Below are 16,665 nucleotides of genomic sequence, written 5' to 3'. Positions count from 1 at the left end.
TGGAATCCGAACCACATGAGCTCCCGCCGGGAATCGAACCCGGGTCTCCCGCGCCAAGGGCGCGTACGCTAACCGCTTAGCCACGGAGAAGCTCTGTTTCACATTTAGAGGAATGGCCACAGACTGTAACGAAAACTTTGTTGAGATTTTGATCTTCCGCCAGTTGTCACAGGATTAGCGTAGAGACTCGAGACGGTACCTAGATACTGGAAACAAGTTTGTTGTTCTGAGATTTTCCCTCTGATTTTAAAATAGCCGCAGTTACCTTTAGTATCAGTTACCTTCACCGTAGCTTTTTGTTTCATCCTGTAGTCTTCGCAGCTTTTCCTCAAATTCTCTAACGTTGCATTAATTTTGATTTTAGATTCCGGGAATTCTAAAATCTTCTTTCTTTTAACAATACCTTGCAAATGATATACTAATTAGCTCCTCTTGTCATTTGAAAATTCTATAGCTGAACCTTGCCTGAGACAATCCGCGGAACTCTGGGACAAATTTTGTTACCTCGATACGTGGTACGGTACAGAAATGAAGAAATGCGTATTTTCTCGTTTTGACATCTCTCTTACGGGATAGCAGCGGACTTCATGCCCACCCTGTATATTTAAGCACAGTTCGCTTTGGCTTCTCTCTGAAATAATAAGCATTTAGGCAAGCAAATAGATATAGTTTGATGTCGATTGGTTTGCTTAGGCTTAACACCCTTATTTGACCGCGGGGTTGGGGAAGGGAACTTACTGCTTAAAATACCATCTGATCTCGGTTTGCACCCTAGAAATTTTGTAGCCCACCGGGTTTCGAACCCGGAATCTTCTGACTAAAATTCGAAAATTAGATACAATCAACGTAGATGGATTGACTTTCAGATATAGAGAAATGTGAGTCTATAATTTACACGATTTGTTGCCCTAGTTTTTGGTATATACTATTTAAAAAGAGTTTAAATCTGTGATGGCTAACTTCTCAGGACTACGGGACCACGGAGTGCATATTTCGAATCTCGAAGGCCGCGGCTCTGTTTCAATTTTTAGTGTCCTTTTTGTTTAGTTCATCAAATAAATAAGGGAATCACTTTTGATTGCGGTGGTTGAACAAACTATTTGCAGCGGTGTAAGGCTTTCTATGGAAATAAAAAAAAGCCGTGTCGGTCGAAACCTCGGGGAAAAATAGAAGCTATACCATGTTAAAATACCTTGCTGGTTTCAGTAAGAATTCAAGCTGGAATTATTATGGAAGCTTGCTGGGTTTTGCTGAATATGCTCGATGCAGCAACAGGTTTCAAAACCGACGAGACATGCTGGAAAATTTTACTGTATTAAGCTGGTTCAGCAAAGATTTTCCAGCAAATATTTAAATCTGTGTAGTTAATAAAGCGACAAATGCTAAATCTCTAAAATTGTCAGAAATAATAAAAATGTTAAAAGCCTCCATAAATTAATATTTATGCAGGGTTCCTACTGGCCAGAGAAGTCAGGGAAAATGACTTGAAATCAGGGAAAGTCAGGGAAATTTTGTAAAACATATTTTTTTCTAACATTAATTGTACCAACGCCAATTTCAGCTTAGCCAACCATTAATGATCACAGTATGGTACGTTACTCAGATTTATATGGGTGGTAAGTGGAATGTAAGTATGAGCAATTAATTAGTTTGTCTCTAAATGTTCTCATATATAAATATTCACCGTTTTTTATTACTTATTTATGTATCGTCATCTGACACTTATCATAAAAGTCAGGAACTTTCCTACCAAATGTCAGGGAAGGTCACAGAGAAGTAGTACTATTTATTAGAATTACTATTTATCCAGCGTAGAAATTGTGGCTTATTAAATCACTTAAGAAGAAATATATATCTGTTCTTTTTTTTTGGGGGGGGGGGGATCGCCATGACCGCCATTTTGTTTTCCGTTCTGTGTGCACCGTCTATATTTCTAAAGTTCAAAGAATTTCTCGATAGCTTCGGCCATTTGTTTTCAATGTAAGTACTATTTTTACCTGAATTTTAACCTGTTCTGTTTAAGAAATGAATGTTTCGAAACTGTGCGGTACGTGCCCAAGGAAAGAGCTTGACGAACCAACAGTAAATTTCATTGGTTCATGATAGCTCTGGGGAATCCCTTGCGCACACATCGCACAGTTTTGAAACGAATTTTTAAAATAAAACATTAATGATTTCATAAGTGATTTGTTAAGATGCACTTCCTTCTACGTTGGATAATATCTGAAATATAAGCCTCTGAAATTCATTTCCCACCCTTTCGTAAGCATATATCTCTGAAACGTAGATTTTGACCAAAGTTCAAGAACAGTTTTTTTTTTCTTGTTTTTACATCCAGTATCTAACATTCATTTTTTGTATACGTATTAATCTAACACCCTGTATACACCTGAAAACTTGTAAATTGTGACAAGGAAAAGGCAGACAATTTTCGGTCACCACAAATGTGGGAATCCTGGCATATTTCCTTGTAGTTTACTAATATATTCCTTCTATAGTTTGTATTCCATGTATGTAAATGTAATGTTTAGTTAAGTGAAATAAACGAAATAACTTTATGTATAATAAAAGTTTTCCTTGATTTTGTTAAAAGTGTACAACTTGTAGAATAGTAAATGATACACGTTGTATGTATTTTCACTTGTAATCAAGACTTTGTCAAAGTGTAATGGAATATGCTCCCACCAAAGGTGTAAGATATCATCTTTCAGGTGCTTCCCCTTCCCGCAGGTATATGCTATTTGCATAACGTTACTTGCAGTGTATTGTCTTGATTTCTATATTGCTTTACATGCAGTGCACACGATAAGGCCTTTTGTCTCTAAAAATTGGGTGCAATTGGCAGATATAATCAAGAGTAGTATAGTGAAAGGTTATGCAACTTTTCAGATGTAACTGCTGACTACATCATTTCTCATGATGGACTAGTGCGTCAAATTTTGTTTTCTTCTTCGTGTTTGAAGAAAAACACACCAACAAGTAAAGACAAAATGAGAACAGCCCATCATGCGAAATGATGTAGTCAGCAGTTACACCTGAAAAGTTGCATAACCTTTCACGTATGCTACTCTTGATTAAATCCACCAATTGAATCCAATTTTTAGAGACCTCCACACCTTATCATGTGCACTGCATGTACAGCGATACAGGTGAATACAGATCAACACAATACATTGCAGGTAACGTTATGCAACCAGCATTCACCTGTACGAAGGGGGAGCACCTGAAAGGTGATTTCTTCCACTTTCGGTGGGAGGATATTCCATTACACCTTTCGCGTGGAAGCATTTACACCCTAAGGTGTAACTCAAAGGTTACACCCTAACCCTAATTTTCCACCTTAAGGTGTAACTAGGGTGAAACAAGAAAAAATTGTTTCACCATAAGGTGTAATGTTACACCTTCCTTTTCAGTTACACCTTCGAACTTGTCAATTACACCTCAAAGGTGGCAGCATTTAGGTTCCACCTAAGGGTGTAAGTGAAGGCAGTGAAGTTACTCCTCAAAGGTGTTTGTTTTCACCCAAGAGGTGATAGTTTGGCGGCAAAATTTGCAGGTTCGTTACACTTATAAAGTTTTAGGTAGCACCTTACAAGTGTTAGTTAACACTTTTGGGTGCAACTTTACACCTCATGGGTGTAGTTGTGCGAACTCGGTACTGTACACCTTTGGGGTGTAACAAATCAGCCGGTGGAAACTTTACACCCTTCACTTACACCTTGAGGTGGAACCTAAATGCTGCCACCTTTTTGGTGTAAAGTTACACCTTTTTGATTTACAGTGTATAATATGGTATAAGGCATACTTTCTAAGAAAAATACAGAAGGCGTAATTTACTCTTGGGGGTCAGCTCTTATGGGGCGATTATCTCAAAAAGATTCAGGCAATTGTGTTCACATTTCATAACAACTCTACAATTTACGTAAGTTATTTCTCCTGAAAATTCCAGAAAGGATAGTTTACTCTTAGGGAGTAAGTTCTTTCGGCAGATTTTTTTTTTCAAAACATGCAAGGCAATTTCCTTCATATTTCATAAATTTCTTGTATACAGTAAATTAATAGTAACACTACAAAGTTTGCGTAAGTGGATTCTTGTGGAGAAATTCACAAGGGGTAATTTACTCTTGGGGTGAGTTTTGAGTTTTGGTGGAAGTTTTCCTATACGAAGCACTTAAAAGGCACTTGCATTTTTTAAAACTAAGTTTAGGGAAATTAAAGTTGTTGAGGTTTCTTTTCTTTTCTTTTCTTTTTTTAAATATATATCCTGTAGGTTCTCCCATGTTAAGTACGTACTCCATCTTCTGTTTCTTGGACCCTTATGATGCATGTGGAGAATTGATCCATCATCATCATCATCATATGTATTCTGCCATCATTGGCAGTTCATTTGCCACAACTGAGAAGCTTCCATGCTCCACGGTTTCCGCGAACTTGTTCGTTTTAGTACCATTTTTCTGTTTTGATATTGTCCACCAATTGTACCCTCCTTCGTTTTCTTTCTCTGTTTCCTACCACAATACCCTCTAGCGTGTCTCTCATGATACAGTTTCTTCTTAGCCAATGTCCCAACCAGTTTCTTTTCTTCTTCTCAATAATATGTAAAACTGTTCTTTTCTCCCCCCACCATTTCTAACACCCTGTCCTTCGTTTTCCGCTCGAACAAATTAATTCTCTCTATCCTTCTCCACACTCACATTTCGAAATCCCAATCGTTTTTCATCATTTTTGCGTAATGCCTATGTTTCTGCCCTATACAGTACACTACTCCACACAAAACATTTTATGAGTCTTTCTCTCAACTTTGTATTCAAGATCCCACGAAAACAATACTTTCTTCCTAAAGGCTTCTTTCTCCATTCGTATCCTTGCTTTTATTCCACGTTCACACTTCATATCATTACTAATAACACTACCCAGGTATCGAAAACCAGTCACCTGTTCTATTTTCTCCTCTCCTATTTCTTATTTGACACCGACCCAATCACCATGGCTTTTGTCTTTTTAACATATTTTCGCCTCATTCTTTACATTCTTTCCTCGAATTTTCTACATCGTATTGATTTTCTTCTCAGTTTCCGCCACAAGTGCCATAACATATCCAAAATTTTAACGGGGACGTGAACAGCGAGATTATTTATTCTCCTCGTGTGAAGAAATATTTTTTTCTCTCTCTTTGAAATCAGAAGGAATTTTTGCTGGATAGATTTTACTGATTTATTCTGCAAATCTAGTTAAATATTCCTAACTTCGTCAAAATCCATGTGCTTTAAAATTATATGATAGTATATACGTAAATTTAACAATACTTAAGTTAAAATTAGTTTACAGTATAAACATTACAGTTATACCTTACTGAACTTAATTTTCTCAAAATTAGGAACATTAAAATAAATGTGAAGAAATCAATAGAATCAAAGCTTTAAATATAAGACCTACGTAATAGAAAATATTTAGTTTTACGTCCCACATTATGCCTTGTAAGCTAGAGGAGACGAAGTGATTAATGAAGGTGAATGGTCGTGAAATAAGTTGGTGAAATGAGAGTGTGGGAGGGAAAGGGAAAACTCATGAATACAATGCTGTCCACTACAAGCTCACATGGCCTGGAATCAAACCAGGGACCCCTTGCACCAATGCTGAGTGCCACCATATCTACTCCCTTATACCATTAAAATTCAAGTTCATTTGAGAGAAGAAAAATGAATTCTTTACCATATCGATCAGTTGGCTTTAAAAAAAAATACAAAAGAAAGATTTCGCAGGCATTCAGTACCCTTAAAATGCCTTTATTTAATGTTATTGGTATTCAGCAATCTTAAAATACTTTCATTTAATGGTGTGGGTATTCAGCACCCTTAAAATGTCTTTTTCTAATAGCATAGGTATTCAGCACTCTTAAAATGCCGTTATTTCATGGTACAGATATTCAGCAACCTTAAAATACTTTCATTTAATGGTGTAGGTATTCAACAGCCTTAAAATGTCTTTATCTAATAGCATAGGTATTCAGCACTCTTAAAATGCATTTATTTAATGCCGTGGGTATTCAGCACTCTTAAAATGCCTTTATTTAATGGCGCACAGATATTCAGGACCCCTAAAATGCCTTTATTTAATGACGCAGTTATTCAAGACCCTTAAAATACCTTTATATAATGACGCAGGTATTCAGCACCCTGAAAATGCCTTTATTCAATGGTGAAGGTATTCAGCACCCTTAAAATACCTTTGTTTAATGGTACAGGTATTCAGCACACTTAATATGCTTTTATTAAATGGCATAGGTATTTAACACATTTTGGGTGTCGTTATTTAATGCTGTAAGTACCCAACACCCGTGTAATGTCGTTATTTAACGGGTTAGGTCAGTGGTTTTCAACCGATGTGTCGCGACACAGTGGTGTATCACATAGTCCCCTAAGATGTGTCGCAAAATTTTAGAATTTAAAAATTATGAAGAATTTAATGATAGTTAAAACCGAGACAGACTGTACCAGTCAACACCTCTAGCGGTAGCAATAATACCCAGTGCTATATAGAGACATTATAAAAACTAATTGGTTTCACTATTATAATTGATATTATTATTATTTATAATAAAAATACCGGTATCAAATAAGTGGGTCGTTCAGTAAGGTGTGTCGTCAGTCCAAAAAGGTTGAGAACCACTGGCTTAGATATCCAACATCCCTTAATGTGCCGTTACTAAACATCATAATTTAATATGAATATATGTAAAACTGTTGCACGTTGAGAATTCCTGGAATTCGTAAATTAAAATAACAAACAATGCTGAGGAACACAGCAGCTGCGTAAGGTCAGGCGATGGCAATATTTATTTGACCTACAATACTTGTTTATCAAAATGAAAGTGCATTAAATTATCATATGTTTATGTAGATGCGTAAACTGTATAAACACGCCGCATTGGACTTTTCTCATGTAAGTTGCGTAATATTTTGATTTTGTGGGTATGTTTTTGCTTCTCTGAAAATATAATTAAGACAATAAATAAACACATTTTAAACAAATTAAGTGTCATGAAAAATATTTGCAGCATACGTTTCAAAAACAATCATAGGCTAAAAGTAATTTGCTTTAATATTTTGTTTACAAAATTGCCCTTGACGCAAGCGATAATCTCCGACTGATTTACATTCATGTAGCTTTTTTTTTTTCTTTCTTTGAAACTCTTTTCGTGTGTTCCAGTCCAACAAACATCCAATTAATGAAAACAGAAAAGAAAAGAAAAAGGGAAGTTAAGAAAAAGCAGATCCAAATTTTGCCAGAGAAGGCTGGGCAAGATAAGAGTTTCACATTTTCATTAGTATATTAGTATACAACAGGGGCGGATCCGGAACAGACTTTTTTTTGGGGGGCGGTGAGTTGTAATACTGCTACGATGGGTTTTATTTATATATAAAATAAGAAAGTTTCCTCGTCTGAGAGGGGGCACAATAGCCCCGATCATTCCCCCTGGATCCGCCCCTGGTATACAATTTATTAAAAAGTATGTGTTTCTCAAACAGATCCTCCTGTCCTCCCCAAATGACAGTTTTGTTCGCTTTGGGCTCACTCGTTCGTGGTTGTGCTCAGTAAGCATATTGAAGCTCAATCTCACTTGGACTCAGGCTGATGTTTTCCCGTTTTGCTTAAAGGCCCTCCAGCATTTCATAGAAAATAAAATAATATCCTCCCCATGTGTTAGATATCAACAGCAACAGACAGCAATAAACGTCTCACGATTATGCCTCTAAGGCTAAGAGAGATAGATTATTAATTCTAGTGAATGATGATAGAATAATTGGTGGAATGACAGTGTGAGAGGAAACGGGAGTACCCCGACAAAACTCGGAAACCCACAAACTACTTGACCGAGAATAGAAGTAGAGTCCCCACGCACCAGAGATAGGCGCTCTAGCACTGAGTCACTGCGCACCCCAGCAGCAGACAACACATCAAAACTGTCAAACTATCACATGGTCACACAAAAAAGATACGTCACCACCAACAACGAGGATAATCATCTCCAAAAGAACCCCAAAGGTCCTGTATAAAAGGAAGAGCACCACACACTTTGATATCAGTCTGCGTGGGGCCGATCATTTCTTTCTCTCAGGTAGCTGGACTCCACAAAAACACCCTCATTTCTCTCTCTCAGCTGTGTGGGCTTTAAAAAATTTCCTAACTTCTCTCGGATGCGTTGGCTTTAAAAATCTCTTGATCCCTCTCGGTTGCTTGGGTCTTGAGCATTCTGTTCTGACTGCGTGAGTCGAAACTTTCAGTCAAATTGACCAATTCAGTCAAAAACTCATCCTAACCAAACATTCACCTTACAACTATCTAATTACTTGAGTTAAAAAGTCTAAAATGAGAGATATAATAGGTTTTCAAACCCAGTAAAAAATATATATACTGTAAAACTTTCGTAATAAAAAAGAAAAGTACACACAATCCGGTGTACATTGACTACCAAATAAACGTTACAATATTTTCAATGATTTTATCTTTAGGCAAAACGGAATACCTAATTCCCGTTCTGCCTAATCTTTCAAGACAGGGAATTTTATGCAGAGAAGGACTTTTTGAGGGAAACGCAGCTCCGAACTGCACACCTTCTAGTGTGTTTACGTAAAGATCATCATAACCCATACCCTTTTAATGGCTGTAATAGACTGTCTAGTAATTTTAACATATTATGTAACAGGAATATTTCTTCAAGTTTCATAATAGATTTTGGGTGTTATTCTACTTGTTATTTCCGAAAAAATGAGTGCATTTCTGTTATCAGCAGTATTATTCACATGCACTTGTGTAAAGATGAATGTGATTTTTTTTTTTTTTTTTTTTTAAATACGTGCAGAGAAATGAAAAATTGATTGATTCAGTTGCAAGAAAGCCGTTTGACACTGCAACTCTATATCTGATACAGTTGCATGTAATGTAGAATCATGTATGAAAGACAAATGACTTGATAAGATGATGCTGAGAAAGAGAATGTGATTTAATTGGATAAAGGCTCTTTTTTAACGGCTCTTTTTTATGCATCCTCTTGCATTGTTTGTTTAATATATGGTCAAACATGTCTTGAGGATGTAAACTGTGGCACCTTTTAAGTACGAGCGTAGCGAGTCTTAGAATGCTGGAAATAAACGACTAGAAATCTGAATGACATTTTCTTGTGAAATGACTTGATATTAGACCGAAGTTCGTTTCAGTCACAATATGAAACGGCTTTCTTATAACTGAGTATATTAATTTCCTATTTTCCTGCAGGTGTATATAAAAAATCACATTCATCTTCAGAAAAATATATGTGAATAATATTGCTAATAACAGAATTGTATCTTAGTCAGTTTTCATTTTCCCTGAAGAACAAATAGAATAACACCTAAAATTCGTAATGAAACTTGAAGAAACACTTATTCTTCTTACAGAATCTGTTAGAATTACTAAAGAACTTTAGGCCTTTAGGCAGAATGGGCCTGAATCTTCAGGCTGTAGGCTACCTTGCTATCAACATATGAGATTCGCGCTTAATGCTTCATTTCGGGCCCGATTCAGTCTGAGAACCGGGCTTCTAAGTGTGAAATCTGACTGGAGGCTTTCGAAATGTGGATGTGGAGAAGAATGGAAGATACCAGAAATTGGGTCAAATGGAAAAGGAATTTGGAATTGTTACGAAAAATAAGGGACGAAAGAACAGTACAAAACGAATTTTAAAAGTGAAACAGAAATTCGTAGGATTGGTGACTCAGGAAGAACTATCATAAAGGACGTGTTAAAAGATACGCGGGCAGGTAAAAGACTACTACTACTACTACTACTACTACTACTACTACTACTACTACTACTACTACTACTACTACTACTACTACTACTACTACTACTACTACTACTACTACTACTACTACTACTACTACTACTACTACTACTACTACTACTACTACTACTACTACTACTACTACTACTAATAATAATAATAATAATAATAATAATAAGTTTTACTTTTATGTCCCACGTTTTTGCTCAGTAGGCTAAAGGAGACGGTGATTAATGAAACTGAATGATCATTAAAAGATTTGGTGGAATGATAATGAGGGAGTAAATGAGAGAACTCCGAGGACACATACGGACACAATGTTCACTACAAACACTTGTGGTCGTGAAGCGAAACTGGTTCTCTCGCAACAGAGGGGAGTGGTCTAGCACAGACCTACCGAGATCTCAATTGATGTAATTATTGAAACAGAAATGAAATAAATGAAATTAAAGGTTTGTTTAACGTCCTACGATTATACATCGTAAAGTAATAATATAGTATACGAGGTTTCAGCTGCTTTTCCCGCTGAAACTGTGGAGACTGTGGTGCCGCCACTCAAGGAAGTTGGATGCTACGAACTACTAAAAGCAAGAACGAATCAAATCATTCAGAGCCGTGAATCTGATAGAATTAGCCAATCATACACTTAGCTACTTCCAGTAGTAAACGATAAAATTAGTTACAACTCTAGCCGGTAGTGTCGCACAGTCACTTTTGTTGCATTGTGGGAATGATTTGAATTTTCATTAAGAATATAGGGAGTGGTTCATCGGGGTAATCAGTGTTATACCTGTTAGCCTAAGGAAGACGATGATTAAAGCAAGTGAATGATAATGGAAGAATGAGTAGAATGAGAAAGTGGGAGGAAACGGGAGTACCCCACGGACACAATGTTATCCACCACAAATTTACCTGGCTGGGGATCGAACCAAGGTGTATTTTTCTATTGACACAGAAAACACGCATGGATACTTCTCATTTTCTGTCAACTGATCTGTTCGTAATATATTATTATTATTATTATTATTATTATTATTATTATTATTATTATTATTATTATTATTATTATTATTATTATTATTATTATTATTATTATTAGGGTACAATTTATCAGTGGTGCAAATCTGTCATCAACATTGGGGGGGACGGGTAAGATCGTTCCGCCCATATTTATTTATTTATTTACTTATTTTTTAAGAGATGTTCAAAATATTTATGAAATTGAAAAACAATGCTATGGAGGATTAGGGGAACAGAGTTGCCTTCAACATTGGAAGGCAGGCAGATTTGAGGCTTATTCTGGCCGGACATCAATTTTATCTCACTTTCTCTTGTGGCAGTCGGACACAAATCATCACATTTCTCCCCAAATCATCACATTTCAAATCGGATTATTGGGCAACAGTCCCCCCAGTTCCAAGATGGGAGACAAGATCCCCCTAATCCACCTGGGATTTGCGCCACTGCAATTGATAATACTACGGAAAGAAAACGAATTGAAATCTTTTAGTTTAACGTCCCACGATTGTGCTCGTTAGGCTAAGAGCGACGGATGTTTTATACAGTGAATGATGACAGAAGAAATAGTGGAATGAGAATATTGGAGGAAACGGTAGTACCCCGAGAAAACTCACGGACACGATGTTGTCCACCACAAATTTACTCGACCGGAGATTGAACCAGCGACCCCACGAACCAGAAATTAGCGGTCTACCATGCCACCGTGCTCCCCCTACTATAGAAAGAAGAAAAACAAAAAAGTAACCGACTAAAAAAATGTTTATTCACATACGATTTATAAATCCATTTTTTGCACTCCTTATCTCCTTTGAATTTAAATTTGACCATAAATTTTAGGTTATGAGACGATGGAGTTCCATTCGCACAGTACATTTTTTTTATCAATTCTTTTTGATGATAATTCGAACCATTTTACAAAAAAAAAGTACTCTAACGTCATTTGTCTTCTGCAATATTTCTTATATGATTATTATTGTTGTTATTATGATATTCCAATAAATTAATTACTTGAAACTTTCTACACAAGTCACATAAACCATAAATTTTAAACTTTTTAATTTTCAATTTTACTCTTCCATAGAACTTGCTTTTATTTGTTGTGGTTCTGAAATTCGATTTTTTGCAAAGTACATCAAAAACTATTTGGAAAGCAACAAAACACAAACCATAGGGAGCACCCGAGACACAAGTAATTAATGACCCTATTGTAATTATAATACCCTTACCTAATAAATAAAAAAAGACAATCACAAGTTGCTTAGTTTCACAGATTTCTCCCCTTCGTATGCTCTTCTGCTCCTGTCTTTTGTTCAAGAGAGTTTAAAATACATGGGAGAAAGAAGAAAAAAAAGTTTGCTAATTAATACAAAAGTAACGTTTTGGGGTAACGATAAGAGCTGGTATTTGGATTCTGTTATGAGTCGTATTAGCACGCGATATCGGATATCGGCATAAATTTAGCCCCCTTTGGGCGAGTTGTTCACAGATTACTTGTATTTCTGTGAAGTGAAATATTAGCTCGATTTCTCGCGGTAATTTCAGGGTCTGGCGCTATTGCGTGTGAGGCTCTAAAATTAAGCTATTCCGCTTTGTTATAACATATTGATTGCATGGAGGGTAGGATGGGGGTGAGGAGTTCAGATTCAAACCGCACATTGCACTGTTACCAGACTGGAAACCAGAAAAATGTAGCTGGTTTATTGGGTGATAGAATAGAAAACATATATAAAAATAAAACAGGTAGTTTACTTGCTTTATTCAGGTACTAAGCTCCTGTACTTTTATGGGATTTATTCGCTTAATATTTACGTATATGAAACTTGTCTTATAGGATATATAGTTCTTTGTGCTGGGAGAAGTTTAAGCACACGATTTAAATAGAATTTCCTTTTATTTGCTTCCTATAACGTATTGCACTTCCTCATAGTATTGCCAGCTCGTTCAAACTCGTTCACTGTTTTCAAGTACAGTCAGAAACAATATTAAGTATAGGTTGGAGGTGTAAGAAATTATAGCAGCAACCTATACTTAGGCCCTAATATTGTCTCTGATTGTATATACAACTCAATTATGATTAATACTGCACCTCTTCAAGGTGTAACGAACCGATTCTCGTCTTGTTCTTATCTTTAATTTGAAGTTTGTGTGAATTTTCAATTCTTTGTTATTTGTTATGTTGAAGTGGTTATAAGCATAATTACAATTACGTTCTAGGTCGGCATCATTCTGATACCAATTTTCGATCTGAAAGAAAAAGGAAGAAATCAAATGAATTCTGATCACCGAAATGGTATAGTTTCAACAGGTTAATGCAGTTTCCCAACCATTTTTTGACTGACGACACACTTTTAACTGGACGCTCATAGCATCGGGACACCCTTATTGGACTACAATTGAGCATTGTTCCTGACAGTGGTGATTTAAGAGTCTTCATCCCGGCGAAATTAGAATACCGCTAATTTTACAGTAATTATGTGATATCTTCAAATAGATAAAACACAATAGAAATATGGAACAAGAGCGCCCTAGACAATATTATTTTGCGTGAGGTCCCGTTATCACAAGTCACCTAGCGGCTTTCCGTTTTCAGCTGTTTAGAAACGCGAAAATAAATGCCGATTTTCAAAATGGCTCGAAATCGAAAGCAGATAAGTGAGTCATGATAACGGTTTCTCATGTAAAATAATATTGTCTAGGGCGCTCTTGTTCCACATTTCGATTATGTTTTATCTATTTGAAGATATCACATAATTACTGTAAAATTAGCGGTATTCTAATTTCGCCGGGATGAAGACTCTTAAGCACATTTCCCGTGGGGACAACTTTCGATATACGGGAGGTGAAAGTAGTTTTTCAAGGTACTGGTAACCTAAGTTGAGCATGATGAGAGAAAAGCCTCCGGGGAAACTTCAGTAGCATCGGGGAAAATTAGTTCCCTACCACGTCCCCATATTGTTCGTAGATTTCTCCAAGAAAATTTCCCTCGACTGACACAAAATTTTCCATTTTCATGTCAAATTTTCCCTAGTTTGTTGGGTGTCGTATTTCTATGACAGAAGTTAGACTGTGTGATAAGATTAATTTAGCTATATTAAATGAAGTGCCAAACACAATTGTTTATTGCTTGTGTTTTTTCACTTTTTCCTTCACTTTTTTTTTTTACGAAAAAATGTACACGCATACACCCAACCAACAATGGGTAAGACACACACACACACAGACACTCAAATACTGTTGTATTGTATTGGTTTATTTTTGAAGAACAAAGAACATTTTAAGCATTTGACCAGTTAGCTCGATATTCCCTGAATTTTTTTCATTTTATTGGAAAAAATCCCTTTTTTCTCGTTTTGTTAAAATTACCTATGCATTTTCCCCTAGAATAGTTAAATTTCCCTCAAACTACGAACACTGGGATTCCATCGGAAACCATCACTACCTTCTGTCATTGCATGCGCTAATAGGTGCAGTCTTTCTCCCGAGATTTATTTAACTTTTTATCAAGTAGTTTATGATAAGATAAAACAAAACAAACAAACAAAGGACAATGTCTTTGTAGTATTGTATACGAGACGAAAAGTGCATTTTCAAATTCGAGACGAGATGAAGCGAGAAACACGGTAATTTCCATCTTGTTTTTGAGACGAGACAAGAAAAAAATTATCGAGCCTCGAGTGCAACACTAATTCACTCAAATCTCAGATCTCCAACACTATTTCAGTGTTGCATTACTCGTAGTAAGTTGAAGGGCTGTAAGTGGTTCAGTGGTAGAGCGTTTACTTTTGGTGCATGGGGTCGCTTGTTCGATACCAGCTCGCGCCAAGTAGATTTTATGGTGGACAAACACCGTGTGCATGGGTTTAATCGGGCTTCACCCGTTTCCTCCCACTTTCTTCGTTCCACCTTTTCATTCACTTATCATCATCGTCTCCTTTAGCCTAACCGGCATAACCGTGGGATGTAAAACTGAAAGATTTTATTAGTGAGTTGATAATGTGATTGTACGAACACAATAAAGAACATTTATCAATGTTTAAAGATATACAAGTCATTACACTGAAAGCAGATCCATTGCCTCCAATAAAGCAGGGACAGGAATTCCCTGCCGATTGAAATTTCCCGTGCAAAATTGGAAGACTTGCAATTCTTGAAGTAATTCTGTAGACCAGAAGCGCAACAGTACTTTAGTTCATTGAGAATATGCGAAAATGAGGTTGACGAAGGGAGTGGGTAAGTTTCAGTAAAGAAAACCCCTACAAACAACAGATAAGGTGGAATATTATCTGTATACATTTATTGCTTATTCAAGAAAGGTTCTGTATTTTTGTTCTGTAACTGTATTATTTTTATTTGTAACAGTTAATCACTGTAATCTAAATGACTGTAGAATTCAGCAAAAAAGAGACGTTGTAATTGTCGAGAACAAACTGAAAATGGTCCCTGTACTTTTAAATCGCTTTTTCTCACAAAGTTTAAAAATGAACTTAGATCGTTATTCCCGTGTACTTTTCATATGCTACATACGTCAGCTATATGTTATATATGCATCCATCTGCAGGGTTTATGTATTATCCTGACCGCTTATATACAGTTCGTAAGGAAAGTACGTTTATTCGGAACATTTATACGGAAACAACCTATAAAACATACGTTTTCAGTTATATACTTTTGCTGCAAGATGTTATATAAGGTTGTATGTTAAGTTCGAAAACTAACGGATGTTTTTACGTACGCCACATACATTATTTTTTCTCAGTGTAGTTTTGACCATTTAACAAGGAAACATCGTTGTTCATCAGTCTAATGCTGCATTGTTACTAAACTTCTAAGTGTGTAGAACATCAAGGTGACTGTCTATTTACTGTACCACATATGAGTCATCCAGCGCATGAGCGTCTGACAAAAGGGGAATTTGCTTGCCCCACCCTGTATATATTCAGAAAAGTGAAACGAAGGACGAAAAAGAAATAGGTAATTTTTGTAATATTTAAACCTAACATTTACCAATATTAATTATAATTCACTGATAGTTTGAAATACGGGAGATAGAATCTAAATTGCTCTGCTTTCAGTTGTGTGTATCTCCAATTTAGTTCTCCATTTCCCTCGCCACGATTGATGAGCACGTGTAAATAAGGCACCAGCTGTCGTTTTATTTTACATCATTTAATTAATATAGGCGATATCATCAAATTGTGTAAAGTGGCGTTAATGAATATATTGAACAAAGTGATGAAAGGCAACTTTACAATTGAGAAAAAAAAAGAAGAAGAGCCAATACAATTTGATTGCAATATTTACAAATACATTAACACATTTTAGTAGTTGAATAAACATGTTTTAAACTTGTGAGAAACATCATTTGTGTATTTTGATTACATACAGTATATAAAAGTTATTATTTATTTTTCCTGTAAAACTTTTTCATTCTGTTTCACAAAAGGATTTTAATGAATTTATGATAGAAAATAAATGAAAACTTTCTCGTTGATTTCAATTAACCATTTGTTAACAGAAGTGTAATTTCGAATAATTGGAAAAGTAAAGAAACATCCACGCACGCATGACCTGCTTCATTGTTTTCGTTCGTACAAAGGATACAATTTATGGCCATATATAACTTTACGTTTACTTAGTTAATCTCTTTCTCATATATCCGATACATACAGTGACCGCATATTATTTGCATAAGTCTATGTGAATTATTAAATGTATCCTTGTACTGTCTTTACATAAAAATGTTAAGCTGTTATATTATTACATGTAAGTCTTAATAGCCAGATATTCCGTGTAATCCGGGCAATCCCCCCCCCCCAAAAAAA

At 35.9% G+C, this 16,665-nt stretch overlaps 1 protein-coding gene across 1 annotated transcript in view; it reads left to right on the top strand.

Moving 5' to 3' along the window:
* LOC145668917 (WAP four-disulfide core domain protein 1-like) overlaps positions 1 to 16,665 on the top strand; it is a 346,689-nt gene that overhangs the window by 197,886 nt on the left and 132,138 nt on the right. The gene's annotated exons all lie outside the window — the stretch shown is intronic.

This window comes from Thermobia domestica, chromosome 13 (assembly GCF_964235325.1).
Source record: "Thermobia domestica chromosome 13, izTheDome1.hap1.1, whole genome shotgun sequence".
Taxonomy (NCBI): Eukaryota; Metazoa; Arthropoda; class Insecta; order Zygentoma; family Lepismatidae; genus Thermobia; species Thermobia domestica.
The sequence above is the reverse complement of the archived record's forward strand: the minus strand, read 5'-3'. Positions and strand labels throughout refer to the sequence as shown.